We start from the raw sequence: 23,324 nt of genomic DNA on the forward strand, positions 1-23,324 counted from the left end.
TTCACATTAATTCCATCTCTTACTGAGTTGGAGGAAGTACCAATCCCTCAAGCACTCTGTCTCCCAGGAGGTGTACTGATTCCTGCAGCTGGTCATCTCTGGCAGTCTGGAGAGGCAGAAGGTAGGCTGGGTCCCCAAGGAAATCATTCTGTCTCTCAAAGAATTTGCAAGTGGACTCACAATGTAGAAAAAAAGCATTATAGCCAAACCTTGATTCAGTTATCACAGGCTTCCTGTGCAGCCTCGGGCAAGTCATTCAGTTTCTGTCTTCTTCAATACATGATCTGTAATACACGGAGTGTCTGAGCCTTCCTCATGTATTTTTAGTTTTTACTGATATACTTTAATATGTGAGTCTGCTATATATTATGGTGACTTTCCCTTTGGAAAGATGGATAGGTAGGCAGATTATCCACTCAAATGTAACCTTTAAAATATTACTTCATAATCTTTCACTAAGGAGATACTGATTACAGCCAGAATACTGACTCTCTGGTCCATAGTGACTTTTAATACATTCTGATCTACCATTGCATGTCAAGAGTTGACTTAAAGAAGGTCAAAGAGAGTTCAGTATTAGGGGGAAGATGACAGCTTTTGCCTAATCAAGCTAAAAATTCTGATGAAATCTTTTGTTCAAAATTGTCAGAATTGTAATTTGTAGAAATGTGATTTTGAAAGCTCGATAAAAAAACTTACTGATAATTTGTCATGTATGAATAATGTTGCAGTAATCGATGTGACTACTTATTTTGTAATAAGAGCTTTCTTTTAAAGTTTTTTGAGATATTACAAAATTTATTCATTCTTGATAGGTAACTCATCTTGCCATCTGACTTCTCCACCTCCAGCCTTTCTTAGGTCCTCACCCTTACAGCATCTGTTGGTCTCTACCCCTCAGTGCCTGCCTGTCATTCACAGCTGGGGCATAAGTAGGAGCTTTGATTCAGTGAAGGTAGTGAAGTCCCTCATTTGAGAACTTTGCCCTTACACCTTAGAAAGCACATCTGGTAATAGAAATTTTCACTTTTTAATGTCAGTCATTCCATATGCTAACTGCAGTTTTATGGTTTCCACTTACAGTCACTGACACTCTGCTAATCAGTTATGTATAAAATCAGATGAAAAATTTTTCATTTCACTTCCTGATTTACAAATATTTATGTCAGATACCAGTTCTCTTGCATACCGGAATGCTATCTGAATGGTCAATCTAGTAAAAATCAATAGGGATATCTAAAATACAGTGGCCTGAAAGTCTACAGGTTTCTTCTCTTGACACTCATTCATCTCTTTTACCTCAGAATCCATGGTTGATGTTGGATTGCTACAGGCTTATTCTCTTCTTCCAAAGGGTTCAGGTAGTTTTGTTTTCTCCATCCTACATATTGCCAGCTATCTAAGCTTTTACTTAAATGGGCATAGTGGCTTTGGCTAGGATGTAGTTAATTTTCTTCGTAGCAGCTCATATCGTGCCATTTTAGATTTGTGGCTTAAACAGTGTTGGTTACGTGGGTGTTTTAGCTCTTGCCGAACAGTGTGCACGATGTCAGGGCCATCTCTGTTTCTCAGTCCATCTCTCAGTGAACAGACTGGTGCATTGTCATAATTTTGACTCATCCAGCCTCCCTCGGGGCTGGAAAATGGTTAATCCCAAGTGAGTTTCCAATGCAGAGCCAATAGAAAGCTGTAGTACTGTGCAAGTTTCGAGCTGGCTTCCCGCCAAGTCCCCCGAAACTCGACAACGAGGACCCGCCTCCCAGAGAGGGAAAAGAGAAAAAAGAAACAAGCAGCCAAAGCTATAGCAAAAATATGTATATATATATATATATATATGTTTTATATATGAGACAGATACACAAAAGGAGAATACCACACACCGGGGGGGGGGGGAAGGGGGGGAAGGGAAGGGAGAAGGACAAAAAGGGGCAAGGACCGCACAAGTCAAACAACCAGCCGAAGGCAAATTAGCAAAAATCTCACCACTTCCCTTCGAACAGGCAGGATGGCTAGACATCCTGCTTGGCTAGACATCCTGGCCCTTGGCTCTCCCCTCACGGGTGGCAGATAACAGCAGTCACTGTAGGCCTCGGCTCCAGATAAGCCCGACCGAGACAGGGACCCACCGTTCTCGAACCTCGCCGGAAAAGAAGAGACCGAACTATCTTATCAATGCCTTATTTATACCCTAGGTTACGTAAAGGAATAGCATGGAATACTTCCTTGGTCACCTTCCTAGTTCCTTCCTGGTTACAAGCTGGTTTCCAGGAAGGCCTAGACTGAAACCATCACAAGTACACCCCTGCAAAATTATCATATTACACAAAACGGAAAAAAGAATCTGCAGCAGTTGGAAGTTGGATGCCATGAGATGAGAGAGAGCAGAGGGGTTGGCGGGCCCCCTCACGGGTGCTCTGTCCACCTCCCCCTCCCCCCAGCCGGGCTGCGGGACGCTGGTGCGGTGTTAAAACTGGACTGGGTGCTGTGGCCAAAGGCTACGGGGTTTTTTCCCCCCACTGCCAGTGAGAGGCAATGGCGCGGGGCTTGAGTGGCCAGCTGGGGGCTGGAGCCAGGCCCCTGGTGGGCAGGCACGGTGCTGGAGCCAAGCCAGTGCGGGCCGAGGGGTGGCCTGGAGCGGGTTGGACCGATAGCCATGACCCTGGAGAGGTGGTGGCAAGACACATCCACAGAGTAGCCCGGGATGGGCTAGGGCACACAGCCATGACGCTGAAATGGCAGCACCATGCAAAATGCGGAGCAGAGCGGACCTGGAATGGCCCAGATGGTACCAGTGTCCAGCTGAGACAGAGCAGACAGAACGAGATCTGCTGGAGAGTTCTTGGGATAGGGACTTGAACCAAAAACCCCCAGAACCCTTTTGACCCGGGAAAGGAGGGGTAACCTCAGACTAAGGGGACCCCCCTCAAAAACTCCTGTGGAAGGAACCTCCACGAAGCAGGGGACAAAGACTTTAAGCTTTAACCACTTGTATTCCATGGTGCAGACATGGTGAGACAGGTGTTCCCCCAAAGTCCATGGTAAGACCGTCGGTAATCACGGCCGAGGGACAAGAAGTGGGGGTAGACTGCCCTGCATTCTGAAGAAGAGAGAAGAGTTTTCCAACTACTGCGAATTAGAGCTGTGGCCCTAAGTGAAAAAGGCTTCTTCTTCTTTCCTCCTGAACTTTTTATGGAGGGAAGGAAGGATGATTTATGTAAATATATTGTTTTACCATAGGAGAGATAGTTAGGATTGTTGTATATATATATATATATATATATAAAAAATAGTGTTTATTGTGTTAGTAATAAATTTTTATATAGTTCCCCCATGTTGGTAGTTGTGTATGTCTGAAAACTTCTCTCACACTGAAGCAAATTGTGGGGAGCTTGAAAATTGGCCTTTTCGGGAGTCAAACTACCACATGCATGCACAAGAGTTTGGGCAGGAACACAATCAGGCAGATGACCTGAACAAACCAAAGAGATACTCCATGCGATATAATGTCATGCTCAGCAGTAACGTGCAGCATAGCTGGGTTTAGGAACATTAGCCATCATTTGCTCAAAGACTGCTTGGACATCAGTCTGGCTGGGAATGGTTGCCTTTGCATTACTTGTTTTATTTCTCTCTTCTTCCACTGTTCCTTCACTTATTAAGCAATGCTTATCTTGATCCCCAAGTTTTCTTTCTGTTATACTTCCATTCCTCTTCCCCCATCCTACTGGGCCTGGGGGAAGTGAGCAAGCAGCTGAGTTTCAAGCTTATCTGCCTGCGGGGGGTGAAAAAACCTCAATGGGAAATCCAGGTTCTGTTTCTTCATCTGCTTAAGGTTGTCAAAACTTGTCTCTCTGTGGCTATTCAAAGTGGAGACACATGCTGCTCCTGCTAAAGCTTTGCCAATGTGCAGTGTTCCAATTTCAGCAAACAATAAAGGATGCAGCAAAGGAACACACAATTAGTGTATATTTTATAATTGTAACATTGACATGAGGATGCTGAAACTGAGGCTTGAAGTCCCTGCTCATAGCACTGATTAATTTTATATTAAACCTTCAGTGGGTGAACAAAAAAAATCCTTGAGATAGGAACTAGAACCTAAACTTGGATACCTCAAATATTAGATCTATATTCTTCCCAGCATACCCTTAGGTCCTTTACATATACTTAGTCCTTAGCTCACTGTCCATTATAGACTGTAGACTGTTGCAGCTGCTTGTGTTTACTGCAGTCTTTTGCAAAATGTAGGTTTGACCAGCATGCAATTAATAGAAATGATAAATGATGGCAACCCAATCCCTAGTGCAGCATGTTCTTAGAATAACTATTAAATCAGACCTGTCAAGAGACTTAGGAAGAAGAATACTTAATTTCTGTTTCCTAATTAGATTTAGATTTTCAGTTTAAGTCAGTCTTGTGCCTAACAAGAATGTACAGTCTAAGTATAGAAACCATGTGTGTGTGCAGGCATGCATGTATACAAGGCAGAAGAGCATAGCACAATGGAGAGAGAAGTATCTTACAGAAAACCAACTATGTAGGTTATTCACTTTCAAAGGAAAACTATTGAACTGGTATGCATTAGAAAAGGGAAGAAAAGTGAACAAATAGTAGTCATTACCTTATAGTAGACGGTCACTTTCTCCTTTGTGTTATTTTTTGTGTATATCCTGAATTTCCATAGGTCCATTCTGTGACTTTGGGAATAGCTGGGGAAGTCGTCATTCAGGGCAATCACACATTGCAAAATACTTTGTTTCAGCATGTTGTAGTGTGGAGGTTTGTCCTAGCATAACCACTTTCTGTGCTTAATACAGGAGCAAAACAAGACAAATGAAAAGACTTCAGAGATTTATTAAGTCCTGGGGAGGACCCACCTCAGTAAATTCCAAGGTAAATTCCACTTGTTCCTCACCGTAAAAGTGGTTCAAGTGGTGACTTTTGTAACTCCTGTGAAATAGTCACTTTATCCTAAAGCTTGCATTGCTGCAAGAAGTTATGAAATGCTTGTGGGATTTCCATGAATTTATGAGTCAATCTTCAGTCTGTTGTATATTAAGGTCTTTAAACTGCAAAAGAACACAGTTTTACTTAGCAGACAGAATACCTAAAATCAATGAGGACTGGAGTTTTGCTCCATATTACTATTATTCAAAATGGCTAAAAAATAAGGTTCTGGGAAATCTCTTTTAGAAATATTTATTATGCAAGCATATAACACATATAGAAATTGTTTTTAGTACCTGAATGGTTAATTTTTCTAGAAGTCCTCATAAAAATTCTATGCATCTACAAGCTTTTCGTGTTTAATCCGAAACATTTTTAAAAATTAAATTGAATGCAAATACATACTTCTTTGTCCCAGAAACAAGAGGAGTCAAAAGCTGCATTGTCAGGTTTCTGAAATTAGTTATAAAATGCAGCCATAGGTAGAAGTTTTCTAAATGTGTCATTTAGAATATTACTTTTATTTTGTGTTATTATAAATTCCTTGTAAGGACAAATACAATCAATTTAAGATCAGGACAATATCTGCTCTTTCCCAGGAGAAGCACAGGCTCAGGGTTTTGAGGTCAAGATAGACAAAAGCTTTGTCTTAGAAAAGAGTAATCTTGCCATTTTGCCTTCACATTTGTAGGTCATTCTCCAGCTCCAGAGTTATTGATATTATGGTCAGAAACATAAACTTGTTTAGGAACTGAGCAGTGTGGGGGGGTAGGATTCTGGGTATAAGGCAGACAGGAGCTTCAGCTGGTGATCAGCTCCTCATTTACTACGTGCTTTTCAGTGTGTAATCTTAGGGTTGCAAGTTCATTTGTAAATCTAGTTGCAGTGGTGTGATCATTATGGTTTTTAATTGTGGAGTTTAAGTTGTTGAATATTAACTTTAAAGTCATTAGCCTACCTGTGTGATTTTCTCCCTATGCTCCTGGGGCACACTGACGTGTTTAATGGCTAAAGCAGATAGAATTAGCTCCTCTTTGTTATAAGAAAGAGAAACATCAGGATGGGATTTATCTGTCAATTTATTTATTTTTTATTTTTTGACCCATTTCCAGCTATAGCATTTGAGTTTATTGATACTGAGTTGTTTGTGAAACTGATCCATTTGAGGTATTTTTGTGAAAACTGTAGACATTTAGGGTGTGATTATTACAACCAAACATAGCTGAAGTACAATAAAGGTCTAAATCTGAGGTCATCACTTTAGATTTCCTTTATAGGTAATAAAGAGAAACTGAAAATGCCTAGTTGTGATTCACCTTGCCAAACATAGATATCAAAATAGATCATATGAATCATAAACTAAAATATCCTGTTCTCCATAAGCTATAAACATGTCTTGACATTATTAAGTTGCATACTTGACACTACACTTACACTATGGCCATTCTCATTTCATATACATGAAGTAATCATGTTTATTAAGAAGTAATTTGACTGAAAATTACAGTTAATGTGAAAATCTCAAACAGTCAAAACCCCAGTTGTATGTTGAGGAGAATCAGAAAAAGGGTTAACCCGTGGTTTGAGATAAGAAAGGCTTAATAATTGAAATAAAAGAAAGTATAATAATGATAGTAATAATGATAATATTATGAAAGATAGAGAACACAATAAAACCCCAAACCCCACAAATTATGCACAATACAATTGCTTACCACTCGCTGATTGACGTCCAGACCATCCCGGAGCAATTGGAACCTCCCAGTCAATTCCTCCCAGTTTATATTCTGGGCATGATGTTCTCTGACATGGAATATCCCTTTGCCCAGTTCAGATCATCTGTCTCGGCTGTGCTCTCTCACGGCTTCTTGTGCTCCTGCTTGCTGTCAGAGCATGAGGCACTGAAAAGTACTTGACTTAGGGTAAACCCTGCTCAGTGTGTTGTCAACTTTATTCTCATAGTAATTTCTAAACACAGCACAGTACAGCTACTAAGAAGAAAATTATCTCAGCTGAAACCAGGTCAAGGCCTAATATTTTCAAAGGGTCAATACTGAAAATGCACCACTAAAGGAGAGAGGGGATAATATGCTTTTGGTACAATCTTTTTTCATTTATGAAGCCTCTCTGTAATGGACAGTGTTGAAACCTGTCTGTTTGGAGCCTCAATTTCTGATAAGGACAAAACAAAAATCACATTGGTCTGTGTGTTCTTCTGTATGTACATTTCCGCTGACATTTTCCTTTTCAGTTTCTTTAATTTTTTTTTTTAATTAAAGATCAGTCTAGTGACTTTTTAATTTAATCAGCAGGAAAGGTTATAAAGTTTATGGTTTAATGCTCTCAGCACATCTTAGGTTTTAAAGAAAACCTTTCCTCTCCAAGGCGACCTTTTTTCTCTTTCTTGCATGGTCTCCTGCACAGTCTCCAAATCCATATGCAGGCATACACAGATTTTCACCCTGTTAATGTAAGATTCTGTCTTACTATTGTGATTTCTGGACTTAAAAATATTTTGTGAAACAGTTTTAAGCCATGTACGTAAAGTACCAGTACCAGCATCAGTATTAGTGCTTTGTTGAAAACATTTGATCTTAATCTTTATTCTGAAAATTCAATACTTTTAAACACTAATTGTATTATCAAAGGAAATAGATTCTTTTTGTGAACTGACCTATTAGGTAACACAACAACGTAGTTGCTTCTATTTTCCTTTTTTTTTTTTAATAAATTATATTCAGGCTGGAATACTGTGACCTTTAAAATAACAAATGAGTCTCAGATAATAGTGATTCTGTTGAATTATGCTTTCTCAAGGGATATTTTGATATGTTTGCTTCACAAGAAGTGGAGAGTTGTTTCATGTGTAGGGATTACTACAGGAAAACAGAATTATCAGGTGGAAGGCAAGCAATGTGTTTATTTGGAAGAGGGTTTGTAAAAGTTTGGAGGACATAAAAAATTGAAATTTAGGGAGTAGAAAGGCTGAATAGATCCTTGGAAATGAGAATAAGAATTTTTTCATTAATTTATTCAATACAAAGAAAATATTGAATATTTCTGGTGCCTGTAAAAATACAATAAAATAGAGATAAGACCAGGTCTTTACAAGACTGATATTGTTTTCATATTCATGATTAAATCTAACCTATTCCCAAGTGTGTTTGTGCAAAAAACTCACAGTTTTCCAGTGAGGTATTTATGTGCAGGCAGGAAAAAACTACTCTAGCAGCTTCCTTGGGTGAAATATGTATTTCAGCAATGTTTCCCATTATCTCACTGCTTGTAACTTTTACCTGTTGTTAAAAAGTACAGGGATTTTTTCTCCTAGTTCTCTGGTATCATTTCTTAAGCTGTCTTATCCATCTTCTACAGGGAGTCACATTTTTGGCCACCCTGATGAACTTGGTCAGTAGATTAAATACTTCCTTCTGATGTAGCTTGAATTATGCCTTGTGAACTTTTCAGGTACCACAACACCCTGATGTCACAACACGGGCTTACTGTCTTTGTCACAGTGAAGGAACTTGGCATTTTTTTTTTTTTTTTTAGTGAAGGAACTGGGCATTATCTTCATCCTTTGCTAAGACACATAAGGACATGTGCTTTGCAGACAGCTCATCTCCACTGAGGACAAAGGAAAAATTGAGCCTTCATTGCTGTCAGTTAACCACCTAGGGATTTAAAAAACTTTGCCTTGCTTTAGGGTAATGTTAGCAGCATTTCCACGTAAGTCTATTAAATAAGAGAACCAAGCAACAAAATCGTAATCAAAATATAGCATAGACAAATGTTTTCAAGGAACAGATCCTGTCATCATTTCACTGATGCATCCCATACACAAATTCCATTAAATATCCTCACACTATGTTTACAGCATAAATAAGGTGACAGAATTCAACTCCTTCTCTTTCATTCTTAAGCAATATAAAAGCATACTGGTTTTTCAACCTGGGAAGGTGTTTTTCCACATCAAAGTATTAGCAATGATTAGATAAAAGCACAAGATTTTTATTCGAAATATAAAAGCCAGTGTTTTTGTGGGGTGTCCATTCTTTTTAGTTAACTTCTGGTTTTTAAATCGTGGTACTTTTCTCAAAAATATGAAAAAGCCCTGTTGTACCTCTCATTTTAAATTTCTTGCAGTTTCCATTCTCCTTAGTTATTCCTAAGATTTAAAAATTTTTGCTGTCTCATAATTTATCTCTTAAAACTTTATTGAAAGCTGATATGTTTAAATTAGAATGTCAGAAAATATTTTCAATATTCTTTTGAATAGTCTTCAATTTCTGTTATCCATAAATGAAGGAAGCAAAAATACTCATATAGGACTCATGGTTGGGAAGGAGTGGGGAATTGTTGGTGGTTTTGAGATGAAATTAATGTCGTAATGGACAGTGTGCTGCCTTGCTGCCTCTTACTTTTTGAAGAATACCAGAGGACACTGATTCAATTTTAGAAGCCTTTGAGCATTCCATAGTTGTAACAGGCATAAATGGGATATGAATAAGCCCCTGGAACTCTCAACTTTCAACTCTGAAAAGTCATAGAAACATAAAAATTCCTGACACTGGTTCAGAGCAAGAGTCTTGTTTATCCACTAGGTATGAATGGATTCCTAGAAAAGGGTAGGAAAAGGTGACAATATGTAAAATGTGCCCCCTGTAGCCTCCCAACCCCTGTCTGGTTTTATTTTCTACAATTTAAAATGGTTTATATTTATGTGGACTTATGCAATTCATTCATGAGGGAGAAGCAAGAATATATTTTATTGATATAACAGAATTCAATAGCAAATGTGACAGTGGTTTAGCAAGATTTGATGGCAAAATACACTTGGTTATTTACTGCAGAGGGGACAGGGTCAGACAAAACTGCTATGGAGACCCTCCCACTGAGTCATGAGGTTCAGGAAGGACTTCCTTGTTCTCAACTCTTTTTCAGAGGAGAGTTTAGGTGCAGCTGGATCAGGACTTAGTCCCATACTTGGTCACTGGTATGTGTGTAAAGGATTGTACATGCACAATAGCATATCCACTTGGCAACAAGTTCACTGAGCCTTTGAGATCTCAGCTAATTCGCTTATTGAGTATCCGACACAATAAGGATTCTCTCAGCCTCAAGGAGTAGCCTTGAGAAGTGTTCCTACTCAAGGGGAGATCTTGACATGCAGCCTGCTGCTGTGCAGGAGAGCTCAGCAGGCCCTGGGCTATCCACTATTTATGGAGTCTGATGATTGACTTATAGTCTTATTGGCATACTGGCTACAGATGTTAGTTTCTTCCAAACTTGGCTTGAGCTGGACTTTAACCAGCACTGTGGTTAGGTGGGCTCATTGCTCAAATCAGCCCTTGGCTATTTATTACTCTGCTTTGGGAGCCATCTACTCCCAAATCCACTTTGAGCTGCATGCAGCCATCACGACCAGACACAGCTGTTATGACTCCACTGCTGGTTATCAGTTGGGTTATCAGCAGGGTTACAGGAAGTAAAGGTCAGGTTTAAGAGGGTGCAGAGACCACACCGACACAATTTAGTATATAGATAATTCATAATCCTCAATTTATCCTTTTCAGAAAGGCTTATAAAGGCTCTGTTTCAACATATGTTTTATTTCCACCACATTCCAGGGGATATGTTCCAGGATGGGTATTCCATAGGGTCTACCTCTCATGATCCAAAGTCATACAATTTGGCATCAATTAATTAAGCTTATGCTTTTCTGACCACTGTAGTAAAAAAGGTCATAAAAAAGGGGGAACACTTCCTTAGTGATACTAAAACAAATGACATTTTTGTCCATTCAGTTAATTAATTTTTATGCATTGTGTAGAATAAAAAAAAACAAACCACAGAGATAGACAGAGGTCTGAATCTAGATGTTATTGGCTTCCCCCCTTTCCTGTTGCAATTTCATAATTCATTGCTTAAATATTTGGAAGAATGTTGTGATGATGCAATTTGAGTATTTTCATAGCTTACACTATTTCCTCAATTAACTTTATCTAAATGAGAGCATAACTTTTAACAAAAAAAAAATCCAGTATGACTGGAGTGCTGCAATGAATGGATGGAAGCCCCACTAGGAAGGAAAAACCAGGAATGTGAGGAGTGGGACTTGTTGGTAATATGAGAAAGCAGCTGGGGATGGATGATGGGTCACATGAGAACTTATGGATAGTGGGTGATTAGTATGGACCACACTGTCTGTGCATGTCTGCTACAGACTGCCTCATCAGGAAGAATTAGATGAGGCCTTCTTTAGGTAATTTGGAAAAGCCGTGTATTTTCAGGCTCTGGTCATCATGGGTGACTTCAATCATCTTGATAATTGCTGGAAGAGGAAGGCAAAAATAGCAGAAATTAAAAAATTCAGGCTTCTGCAGTGCAGTCATGATAACTTCCTAATAAAAATGCAAGAGGGGCTGATGAAAGGAGATGCTCTCATAAACTTCATGCTTCACAAAGACCTAGTCAGAATTGTGAAGGTCAGAGACTGTCTTCGCTGCAGAAAACACAAGAGGGTGGAGTTCAGAATATTCAGAGGAGAAAGACAAGTAGCAGAACACAAACCTGAACATGAAATGAGCAGACTTTGACTTGCTCTGCTTGGGTGAATGACATAGAATATGGTTCTGGAGAGAATAAGGCTCCAGGAGAGCTGGTTGATTTCCCAGGCTCAACAGTGGTCTACCCTGATAAGCAGGAGATCAAACAAAAGATAGCAAGAGATGAACAAAGAGCTCTCAACAAAACTCATAAAAAGAAAAAGAGAGGGTGCAAGAGGTGGAAATGGGATCATGTGACTCAGAACTGTAGAGATGCCATCTGAGCATGCTGGGGCGGGCTTAAGAAAGCCAAAAGCCACCTGGAGTTCAGTTTGGAGAGTGATAATAAAAGAGACGAGAAAGGTTTCTAGATGTAGAATGGAATGAAAACTAGGGAAAAATGTGGACCTGCTGGTGCATGAGACAGGGAACCGGGTGACCGGGGACATGGAAAGGACTAAGGTATCAAATGTCTTCCTCAACTAGCTAGAGTTGGTGGGAGGAAATCTCACTTTGATTTTTTACAAGCTTTATTTTGTGTATTTTTCAGTAAAGTGCCTTTGCTTCTCTTTTATGTTTCTGTTAGATTTTAAATTGTCTGTTAGAGCTGACATTAGGCTTTATTGTGTCAGACTGGGTCAATAAAATCTGTTGTTCTTGTTGCAGGTGTTTTTGTTTAGTCTCCCTACAGAGAAAGCAAGTGTAAACAGCCTTGCCTGTGGTTTCCTTCTGATTTATCTAGAAATCTGAGCAATTTGTTAAACACAGGATATTATTTAATCAGCAGGGCAAATACTAGGTGGGCGTTGCATTTTTCTTGAACTGCACATAATTGATACACAAAAAGCAAAGTGAAACACTGCTGGATGACACATTACTGGTTAGTGAATGGATGTGCCTTTTTTAAAGAAAAAAAAGATTTAGCTAACTTGGTTATGCAAAAACCCTATTATGTGAAAAAGGTTTAACCCATCATTAATACATAATATTAGCTTTATTAACATATTTTCCATTATCACTGATAATGAATTTTGTCTCTTCTTTATTTTGAGTATTATTCCTTGATGAGAGTAGTTAGCTGGCAGCAAATATGTGCGTAGGTATTTATTGTTAATTCTTATTGCCTCCTCATCAGCTGTATTTCTTTTTCATCTTCTGATATAAAGGAAAAACAGAAATATTTTTTTCCTATTCTAGCATTGCATTGTATTTAATCTGCTAGCATTTGGAGAAAATGGGAAAAAAATCCAAAACACAAACCTTTCCCAGATGTGGGTGGAAGACTGCCTTCTTTTTGGTTGAAATGAATTGATTAATTAAGGGCTTATCCATTAATTCAGACAGTATAACTTCTGTTGCTGAAACCATACCATCAGCTCATCACATTTTGTTTTAATTTTATCTTAAAAGAGAGAGAATTTTTATTAGACTAGTTTTTAAATTGAGAAGAAATGGAAGAATTTTCTGGGCCATGATTTGTACTGAGTCTGATTGCCAGTGCCTTGCTAAACTTCTGCTTTTGTCTAATTATGGAATTCTATTACTGAAACTCATGAACTTTTTGAATCTAAAATATTGGTTTTGAAATTGCATGGAGCAGAAGAACAAGTCTGGTTCTTCCTGGAGATAATACAAGGACTGACATACTTCCATAAGTGTGGAATTTTCATTTGGAGACCTTGAGAAAATGGAGAAACACAGAAAATGAAAGTGAGAAATATGATTTATTAAAAATATCATTTAGCTGATGTAATATTACTTCATCTTAGGCTTGTTCTATAGTAACTTACAAAAAAATAAGGAGGAAGAACATATCTGATTCTCATGGTAGTGAATTACTTTCCAGTAATAAAAAAGAAATACATGGTCTAGAAAAGGAATAGTGTTAGTTAGCTAATCTGTGTATGTATATGAATAATGAATTTGTTGTAAATGTGGATTATATTTCAACTATACAAATATTTCCTCTGCTTGGCTGTCATTTTCAAGCCCCAAGCTCTAAGTCCCAAAACAAATGCAGTCACTTTATTTTCTTGGGCTATAGTTAAATAAAAACATATCCTTAGGGCGAAAAAAGCTTCTTAATGTATAATAATGCAAAATTTGAGAGGAATTGATGTTGCTAGGCTTGCTTCATGATGGACAAATTGGACAAGACATTGAAGTTGTCTGTGTTTAAAGAGGTTTTTGTTTCTAGCGTGTGCAAATGGCATGCTTTTCAGATGGTAGATCATAGCTTAGTTTCCCTTGTTTTCATAACATTAAGAATTGTTGCCGTTTTAAAGTTGTTGAGTTAATAAACTTTCAATTTAAGTTCTTTTAAAAAATCACTATATTTCAGAAGAGGAGAACTTTGGAATTCCCTCTGTTATATCTTCATGTGTCACAGTCTGAATCAGTCCTCTGCTGGCTGATGTCAAACCATGAGGATGCTGAAAGTAATCCCTCACTTATATGTACATAAGGTGTGCAGTCAGGAACCTTTGTGAACTTGTGCATTATAGCCTTAAAAATTTGTAGGGTCCGATTTTAAAAGTGACATTAAAGCTTTTAAATTTAATATTAAATATTTTTAATTTATTATGCTTAACATGTTATTTAAAATAAATTTATAAAATGTATTAATTTGCACTTAATAAAATGCAAAAATATAAATGGATGTAATTTATAATTATAAATGATATTTTTAAGATTAAAAAACATTAACATCTTATAATTTTGAGATCAGTGACTTATAGATTAATGGTTGAAGTGTGTTGCAATGGTGATTTTCTCTTTAAAGCTTTGCAGAAGAATCATCATTGGAGATTAAATAATACTGAACAAATTAGTTTTATAATTACTTGGACAAAGGTATTTTCAGTGCAGAGTTTCTTCTTTCAGAGACTGTAGAGACTAAACAGGTTTTTAGTGTGATAATCAAAAGATCCTGAATTTGGCAGTTTAGCTATGGTCAAGTAATTTATGGTATTCTGTGATCAGGGGTTGTCCTCCAAACTATGCCATTGGCAGGTTCAGGCATTTAGGTTTTCATTTAACAATATAAATGTCATTTGGAGTGCTGATAAATACTGGCACTTATATAATAAATACTTATTACATTCTTTCATTATACTAAAAAAAAAAAAAGGCACCATGAAAAGCTGGGAAGATAAAATAAAAAGGGCTGATCTAGCAAATTAGAAGCTGAATATCTCTTACGCAGACAACACCCTCTGTACTGCTGCAGAAATTTGTTCTTTTTTTTTTTCTGACACAGAGAGATTTATCCTCACCTCCTGGCTTTGAGCTAGTCCTTTGTGGTGGGTTTGTTTCTTGTTTGTCGGTGGAGCCATTGCTACAATCTTGTTGATTACATCTGTTGGTATCTGGCGTCATCCATTTTGCCATTTCACCCCTAGGAACTGGATCTCTCGGGCAAGTCCCTTGACCTTGCTTTTCTTGATGGCAAAACCGGCCTCAAGGACAATCTGGATGATCTTCTGTCCTTTCTCGAAAACTTCTTCTGCTGTGTCCCCCCATACAATGATGTCATTGATGTACTGGATGTGTTCTGGAGCCTTACCCTTCTCTAGTGTGGCCTGGATCAGTCTATGGCAGATGGTTGGACTGTGCTTCCACCCCTGGGGCTGTTGGTTTCAGGTGTACTGAATGCCCCTCCAGGTGAAAGCAAACTGTGGCCTGCACTCTGCCGCTAAGGGAATGGAGAAAAACGCATTGGCAATGTCGATAGTGGTGTACCACTTTGCTGTCTTGGACTCCAGCTCGTACTGGAGCTCCAACATGTCTGGCACAGGAGCACTCAACGGTGGCGTGACTTCATTTAAGCCACGATAGTCCACAGTCAGTCTCCATTCTCCATCAGACTTATGCACAGGCCAGATGGAGCTGTTGAAGGGTGAATGGGTTCTGCTGACCACTCCTTGTTCTCCAACTTTTGGATCATTTTGTGAGTCAGGATCACAGCATCTCGGTTCATCTGATACTGTCGTCTGTGTATGGTTGTCGTGGCTATTGGCACTTCTTGATCTTTAACTCACAGTAGTCCTACAATGGAAGGGTCTTCTGAGAGGCCAGGAAGGGCAGACAATTGCTTGGACTCCTCTTCAATCGCCGTGGCTACACCAAAAGCCCACCGGTAGCCCTTCGGGTCCTTGAAGTATCTTCTTCTTAGGTAGTCCATGCCGAGAATGCAAGGGGCTTCTGGCCACATAACAATGGAATGTTTTTCCCTGGTCTCCTGTCCAGTTTATGTTGGTTTCTACTACTGACAACTCTTGAGATCCTCCACTCTAGAAATAGAAATCCTTCCACGACATCCTTCCACAATTTTTACTGGTCCATGCTCCATGCTGGAGTTGGAAATAGCATATTAAGACTTAATCTTTAAACCCTCTTGTTGCCTTAGTCTGAATTGTCTAAAGTTCATTTTTTCTTGTTCTTTCCATCAGAAGAGAATAAATGGACATTCAGACACATTAAATACAAGTTAAATTATATAAATACATATTAAAGATACATATTATAAATATAAAATAATTTATGAGTCTTGAAGCTAAACATCACATGTATATAGAAAATACCAAAAAAATTTAAAGACAATAGGTAGTAACATACTGTAAAATGAGCACACACATAATCTTCCATGCTTTTCTTGCCCTTCCCAACTGCATTTCTAAAAGAATATATGGGGATAGCTTTTAGTTAGCTTATAATTACATTGGAAGTTAATTTAAATTAGAAGAAAAGGACACCATCCTTAACACATTTCAGAAATTAACCAGCAGCTGAAGTTTATGTTTTTCTAAAAATACCTCTTCTAAGGTATTTATAATTAAAGCATCTCTTCACTTGGTAGCTTTTATTTAATCAATGATTACATGGTTATGAGGATGCATCAATTCAGGAAAATAAGTAGATATTCAAAAGGATACTTGTTTCCATGTTTGGTTCATTACAAATTTTATATCAGACCAGAAAAGACAGATGAAGTACCTACAAGCTTTCCCTTAATATGTCAGCACAGCTCCATCTACCCTGGGGAGAATAAAATCACTCAAACCTTGAGCTGATTCATTCACCATACTATTTTCAGCAAGAAATAGCAATTATATGTCATCTTTCAGGTTCTCAAGTCTAACATTTCAGGTATATAAGCTACAAGAACAGACAAGGTATTCACTTAAAAAGATTTAAATCCAGTGTGATTTTGTTCTGTCCCAAGTGCCTATCTAATGTCTGCCAGAATTTTTACAAATTACTTGAAAAGTGAGTGCTATTCCCTGTGTTAAGTGATCTGAAGCCCTGCCTTCCTGTGTCTGTTGAGCTGAAATTATGGGTTTCAAATGCACATGTGGTGGTTTGTTGGGGTTTTATTTCAGTGCTAGTTTCTTTCTTCTTGCACTTGGTTTTGGCACTTTGTCATGTTGCTAAACTTATTAAAATTATTTAAATTAATGTTGATGAGGCTTTTTTTTATGTTGGAGCTAATTTAAGAGTTATTTTTCAGACTCTCTCTGTTTGGTGTAAGTAGCATTTCATGAGGTTAGTGATTACTTTCCCCCTAATTGTTTATATGGTCCAGTCTAATATTTGTATTTTTCTTCCTTAGTACACCTTTAGAATAACTGTCCTATCTAAAGTCATGTCTTACACTTGCAGAGATTTAAATCAAGGTGGCTCAGTCTTTACAGTTGCAGAGGATGGCTCTGCATATGGTTACATGCTTCTGCCATGGAGGTTAGTGGGTGTGAAGTCCAGCAGTAGCATCTTCTTCCACTTTTCTTTTAACCTTTGTAGAAGACACAACCCGAGTATGCCCTCTTGTGCTGGTCACAGACAGGCCAAAGTAACTAAATTTGCAACAGTGCTGAAGAGTGGTAGGTTGCAAACTGACTGTAGTAAGATATGCTATTTTCATACCTCTACAATGGAAAAAAAAATGGCGAATGGACTGAAACATAAGGATGGAGTGCTCCTTTTTTCTTCCCTTTCTTCTATGCTTCCCTTTCTTTGAAGACTAAGCATGTCAGATCAACTTTTCTTTGCTTTTTAATACACACCTTTTTCCTTTGCTAATTGTTACTGTAAATTGCAAAACATCTTTAAGAAGACCTGGAAGGTGGATGAAGGCAAGGAAAAAATAATAAAAAAATATCTTGAGCAAAGAATTTTTTTTTAACTCTAGTCTCTGTTTCACCAGGGTTCAGTGAGCATCTTTCTGTTTGATTAAACCTATAAATTAAAATTGCCTCTGGAAGTATCCAGGATCATGAACTGAAAGACGTTATTAATTCTCAATATTGTTTCTCAGTAAAATTAGCTTGGGATGTTCTTTTCTAAAGATAAATAAATTTAGATTAAAAACAAAACAAAACCTGTTATTTCTACATTTAACAGCAAAAAGATTGTTTTTCTGTTTTTTAAGAAATGGAGAAAGATTAAAATTCTTCAGTTTAGGCTTAAAGGGCAAAGTCCATTGAGGTGGTGGAAAATAGTGATCTTGTTGTTCTTTCACTATCTACATTATGCTGAGCGTATGTTCTAGTTCAAAGTATCATATTTCGGCAATTACACTTTTTGTGTATTTTCGTGTGTACTTCTTTTTTCTGTAATTCAGTGTGTTCATTTGAAATAACAGTGTTGCTTAGATATGCAGTGTAATTATGAAATTTTTATCTTAGTGTTCTTGACTGCCAGGATTAAAAGCTTACATAGGTGCCAGAGTTCAATGCAATCAATTATTTCTGCATTTCCAGCCTAACAACACTTTGTGAAATGCTACAAGAAAAGTACTGCAAAAGCAAATGATCAAGGGCTGTTCTGAATATGGTACTATAATAGCTGGAAGTCTCTGGTCTTGTACTGATTACTTTGTAAGAGGCACCATTTAATAATGAAGCAGTACTAAAACCTGATGGGAAAAAAAAAAAAAAAAGAAGGAAAATAGAAGTGAAAATTTGTCCTCTTCAGCAGCCAGTAGTCAGAGAAAACGAAATAATTAAGATCAGCTTTTTGCCTATTGCACAGTAACATGATGCTTATCACTGCCCTGACAACATCTGTTTGCAATATCTGAATGGTGATCTACTCAGTGGCAAAGCTGATTTTAATCCTTTTCATCCAGACTACAGCAACCTGTGCACAGCCTGTGTTCCTGTTTTTCTTTAGGTAGTTGGGGGATTTGCTGCGTAAAAAGCCCCTTCCTAAGAACTCAGTTGTGGCACACAGGTCAGGGGAGGTGTGATGGCCTTTCATGGCACTAAGCATTGTTCCTCAGTGTCCAAGAGGAACACAGATGCACCATCCTACAACTTGTGCATGACTAAAGCCTTTTAATGACTCTCTTTGTGTGAAGTCTGTTGGTGTTGACACTGCATGATAAAGTACTCTAGGTTAGGAACTTGCTCCACAGAAAACTGAATAGTATCTTCCTCACCACACCCACTGATGGTTTGTGTGGTTAGTCGCCTTTCATCAACTATTTAATACAGCCTACATTGTTTGTAGTAAAATATAAAACCAGCAAGATGTTTTTTGATTCTCTTGAATTCTCTGGAAGCTGTGATTTTTGATCAGTGATTACAAATCTACTTGAAAGAAGAAATTATCTAGGAATACTTGTCCCACCATATTGGAGCAGCTATGTAAAAATTAATATTGACAAAGACAATTATTATCTTTGTTCAGTAGAAATTTAATTTCTTAGTTTCTATTAAAACTCCTTTATTTACACATATGCAAGTTTATAAATTACTTTTATATCCTTGGGACTGTAGTGTCATTCTTGAAAACGTTTTTGCTAAATGACAACCCATGTATTTTGAATAGCTAGTTAGCTAGCTAGCTGTGTGGAAGAAATGCCTATTTTGGCCTGAATGTATTTGTTTATTTATTTATATGTTTATCTATTTATTTAAATCAAAATACCTTTAAGGGGAGGAATACATAACATCATATGATGTTCTACTTTCATTCTTTATTTGAATACTATTTGAAATAACCCTATCAAATAGGTGGTGTTTTTTATGATTTTTTAATAATCATATGAGATATTTAGCTGAGGTAGATATAGAATTTAATTATTAACATTTTTGCGTACACTGAAGGAGAGTAAAAAGCTGAAACCGTTTTCCTTAAAAAAGAATTTACTTGTACTTTGAAGAATATAAGTGTTAGAAAATTACATTTTAAAAGCAAGTGAAATAGATTATTTCATGTGTCCCAAGTCTTAGGTTTAGTAAATTGAAAATATTAATATTTCCTATTAAAATTTTAGTTGCAATATCACTTTTTAATGGGAAACAACACATTGCCATTACATTGATTTTAATGGACAATTTTACTTTAAAAAAACTTTTTGAAAGAAAAAAAATTTAAAACAGAGTAATTTTCTGGTATTAATTTAATTTCTGATGCATAGAAATGAACATTTAAAAAAATTAAAATTTTCTGAACTGTTTCTTATTATCAGTTGTCTTGGCAGTTCCCACCACAGAATTTTAATGAAATTCTAAGGGATCCAACTTCCTGAGTCAAAAAGAACCACAAGAATCCTTGAAGTCTAACTTTAAAATGTAAGAAAAATGGTTATTGACCAATTTCAGAATCTTTTCATTTAGATGTTGCAGAACATTTCAGGATGAGAGTGTATTTTTTTAATACAGTCTTAGAATCAGAAGTCATGTACTGAGCAGAGATCTGCACTTTTTTTTTAATGTTAATTTATCTGAATCCAGTAGCTGTGTCAGTTGTTACATTTCTCTCAGGCCTGGAAAAGACAGAGAGAAGGTTATGAGAGAAGGTCTTATGTGCTTATTCTGTATTATTTTATTATTTATTCTGTATTATATTTGCTGAAAAGTTACTTGAAGCAGTTACTTGAAAGCATATTGTTTTCCAAGGTCTGTGCATGCAGTGCTGACTCCTTATCCTGCAAAGCAATTCTGTAGAATAAGTGTTATATACATTAGAAACAGCAATGCTAAATAAGGATGCTAAATAAGCAATGCTAAATAATGAAAGGATTATTTTTTTTTAACCCTGTATGTCAGATAACTGTCATAACCATGCTAAATATACACTGCATTTATAAACAAACTGCTAAGTTTTTGCATAAATATATTTAGAAAACTACATATTTACTAATTTATTAATTTGCTTCTGACTGTCAATCAAATGTAAACATTCAAATATATTACAGCAAACCCCTTTTTATCCTGTGGTTTAGTCATTCATACCTAATGATGGATTTCCTGCTTCATGATTTGAGAATTATTATGAGGGTACAATAGAGGAAGTATCAGATATTTTTCAGACAATAGCAGAGAATATACGATGAAATATTCTGTAAATACTGTAACACAATGATTGAAATAGTATTAAGTTGTTACTGAGCTAAAGCATGCAATTCTAGATAATTGTGAACTGCTCATGAAAGGCTTTTACACCACAAACAGCCTCCAAGTCAGTTGGATGGGGTACTTTTTTTTTTTTTTTTTTCCAAATTAGCGTATTAAATTACACTGAAGGCTAAGAATTTCTTAATTACTTTGGAATACAAAGTAGTAAAATAGAATAAGATCAGACTTGTTAAAGGGGAAAACTTTTGGATTAAAAAGATTAAGTCCTGAGAACAAATCCACTCCCTTTTTTCTTAGCAAGGTGTTCTTTACAATACTTTTCAGTCCACCATTTTTTCAGTGTTTCCTTGGATTGAAAAAATTCTTGAAAATTCCTTCTTGAAAAAGAAAGTCTGCCCTTTCTGTCACCTTTGAAATCTGGCCACAAGTCTTCATCCTGTGACAGGCACGCATATCACTTTTCCTAAGATATCTGTAGCTCTATGCAGCCTGCCTGTTGTATCTGGGATTCTCAGCACTGGCCAGCCTGAGCACTCTCAGTCTTTGAGAAGCTTGGGCTGTGACTGTGCATTCATACATTACAAATATGTAGCCTTCTTTGATTACCCAGCAAGCTGTTTGTAGAACATATTATATACAATATTTTTAAGAACAAATTTTTCACTTGCAATGTTTGTCCTACAAATTTTTTCCTCTCTCATTCCTGCCTGCTTTTATAAATCTGAAGAAAAAATAAAGTTTGTACAAGGGTAAACAGAATGAACCTGTAACCTGTCATACATTTTGTTAGCTTTTTCCTCATCTCCTTGATCTGATTCTGTGACATGTAACAAATTCTGTTGCCACAATAGAAAGTTGTTCTGTCTTTGTTTCATTAGCGTGCATTGAGGATTTTAGTACAAAAAATATGGACACAAACCAAAAAGTCAAATTCATTTCAAGCTCTATTAGGAACATTGATCTCCTTTCCACCTTCATATTTGATGGTGTGAAAAAAGTGAATGAGATGCCAGTTTTAAGTTTGATGGAATTACACAAATTGCTCAAACACAAACTTCAGCAAGTATATCAAAATAATGATAATAAATGTCACTAAGTATTGCTTTCTATTGTATTGACCTAAGTTTTCCTCAGACTTGGCAGAATGAGAACAAACACCCAGGTGTAGACTTAAAAGCCAAAAATTCTACGACCTGAGAATCTTTATAGTTGAAAGATGTTGCTAGAGAGACATCTCTGAAATATGAGTTATGTGATTATTTTTTGTATCCATACTAGCACTTCTGATCACACAGATTTATACTATTTTAAAAGATATTTATTCAATTTCTCTGGAAATACATTAATTCACACTTTGAATGCATTTGGTAAGTAGTGCATTCAGCAAGTCTATTTAATGACTGGGTATATATGAGTGGCTATAATATGGGATAATATTTAAAATTAGACAAATGTCAGAATACTTCTGCAGTTTTAAGTCTTGCTTTTGCCTCCATGTATGCAGTGTTTGACGACTAGTGTCTAGCTATTATGGGAACTCTTTTGTTCTTCACAGAAAACACAGTTCAAGTAACAAAAGTCTGGATTAATTTAGACACCAAAGACATAGTTTGAATCCATCACTGTGAGACATGCTTTCATCAGAGATTAATCCAATTTTGCCAACCTGAAAGGCATAAATAAAAGAACACTTGTTAAAAAGTAGATCTCTGCTTATAGAGAAAGATCTGATCTTGTTACTTAGCTTAGAGTCTGAAATGTAAGCCTTGCAGCAAAGTTGAAATGTTTTTAAGAACATTTTCACTGAAGAGTTTTCATTGTGGTAACTAGATTTGTTTCAAAATGAAACTTCTTCAGGCATGGGTGTAAGAGGCTCCATGGAACCAGTGCTGCTTTCTTTAATAAGAATCAGTAATTCCTATTAAATGAGCGTTAAATGAGAATGCTATTTCTCTTGCTCCTGATGTTTTGCCGTGCTATTTGAAATCAATTAAGGCAGCTATATTGCAGTTTAAAGTAAACTAATTAAAATACTCTCCTCTAATCACATCCACTTCTTTCCCAAAAGTGTCAGTTACCATTGAAAAACCTTTTTTTTTTTTTTTACAAAAGAGCTAAAAGGGAAATAAGGGAGAAGCTATATTAATAGAGAATTTACTTGGGTGAGTGAAATCATTCATTACTGTAAGATCTGTACGCTCAGTTGTAGTTTTTAAACTAGGAGAATGTTTCTAATCGTTATCGGTTACTTTGGCTGAACACCTGGTGTCCACCAAGACTCCGCCCAACTCCCCCAGAGGGAGAAGGAGGAGGGAAGGGGGGAAAGGAAAAAAAACTTGCAAAGCCGAGGCTGCTGAGAAAGGTGGTTTTATATTTACGCAGAGAAGAAAAAGAGAACTATAAGCACTATACACACAGGGGAAACTAATAATAAAGACTACTTCCCCACGAAAGGTGTTTTCCCCTC

The 23,324-nt window shown here is 36.9% G+C and overlaps 1 protein-coding gene and 1 long non-coding RNA gene across 4 annotated transcripts in view; one reads left to right on the forward strand and one right to left on the reverse strand.

The window, feature by feature from the left end:
* The window catches only part of CSMD1 (CUB and Sushi multiple domains 1), a 1,092,404-nt gene that overhangs the window by 594,459 nt on the left and 474,621 nt on the right, over positions 1-23,324 (forward strand). The gene's annotated exons all lie outside the window — the stretch shown is intronic.
* On the reverse strand, positions 4,761-6,740 carry LOC120324092. Its single transcript, XR_005565101.1, has 3 exons — positions 6,663-6,740; positions 4,916-5,069; positions 4,761-4,807 (listed from the first exon to the last, which is right to left on the reverse strand). It is a non-coding gene; the product is annotated as an uncharacterized LOC120324092 (long non-coding RNA).

This window comes from Pipra filicauda, unplaced genomic scaffold (assembly GCF_003945595.2).
Source record: "Pipra filicauda isolate LSUMZ 115617 unplaced genomic scaffold, ASM394559v2 scaffold41_size5083284_pilon, whole genome shotgun sequence".
In the NCBI taxonomy this organism is placed as follows: Eukaryota; Metazoa; Chordata; class Aves; order Passeriformes; family Pipridae; genus Pipra; species Pipra filicauda.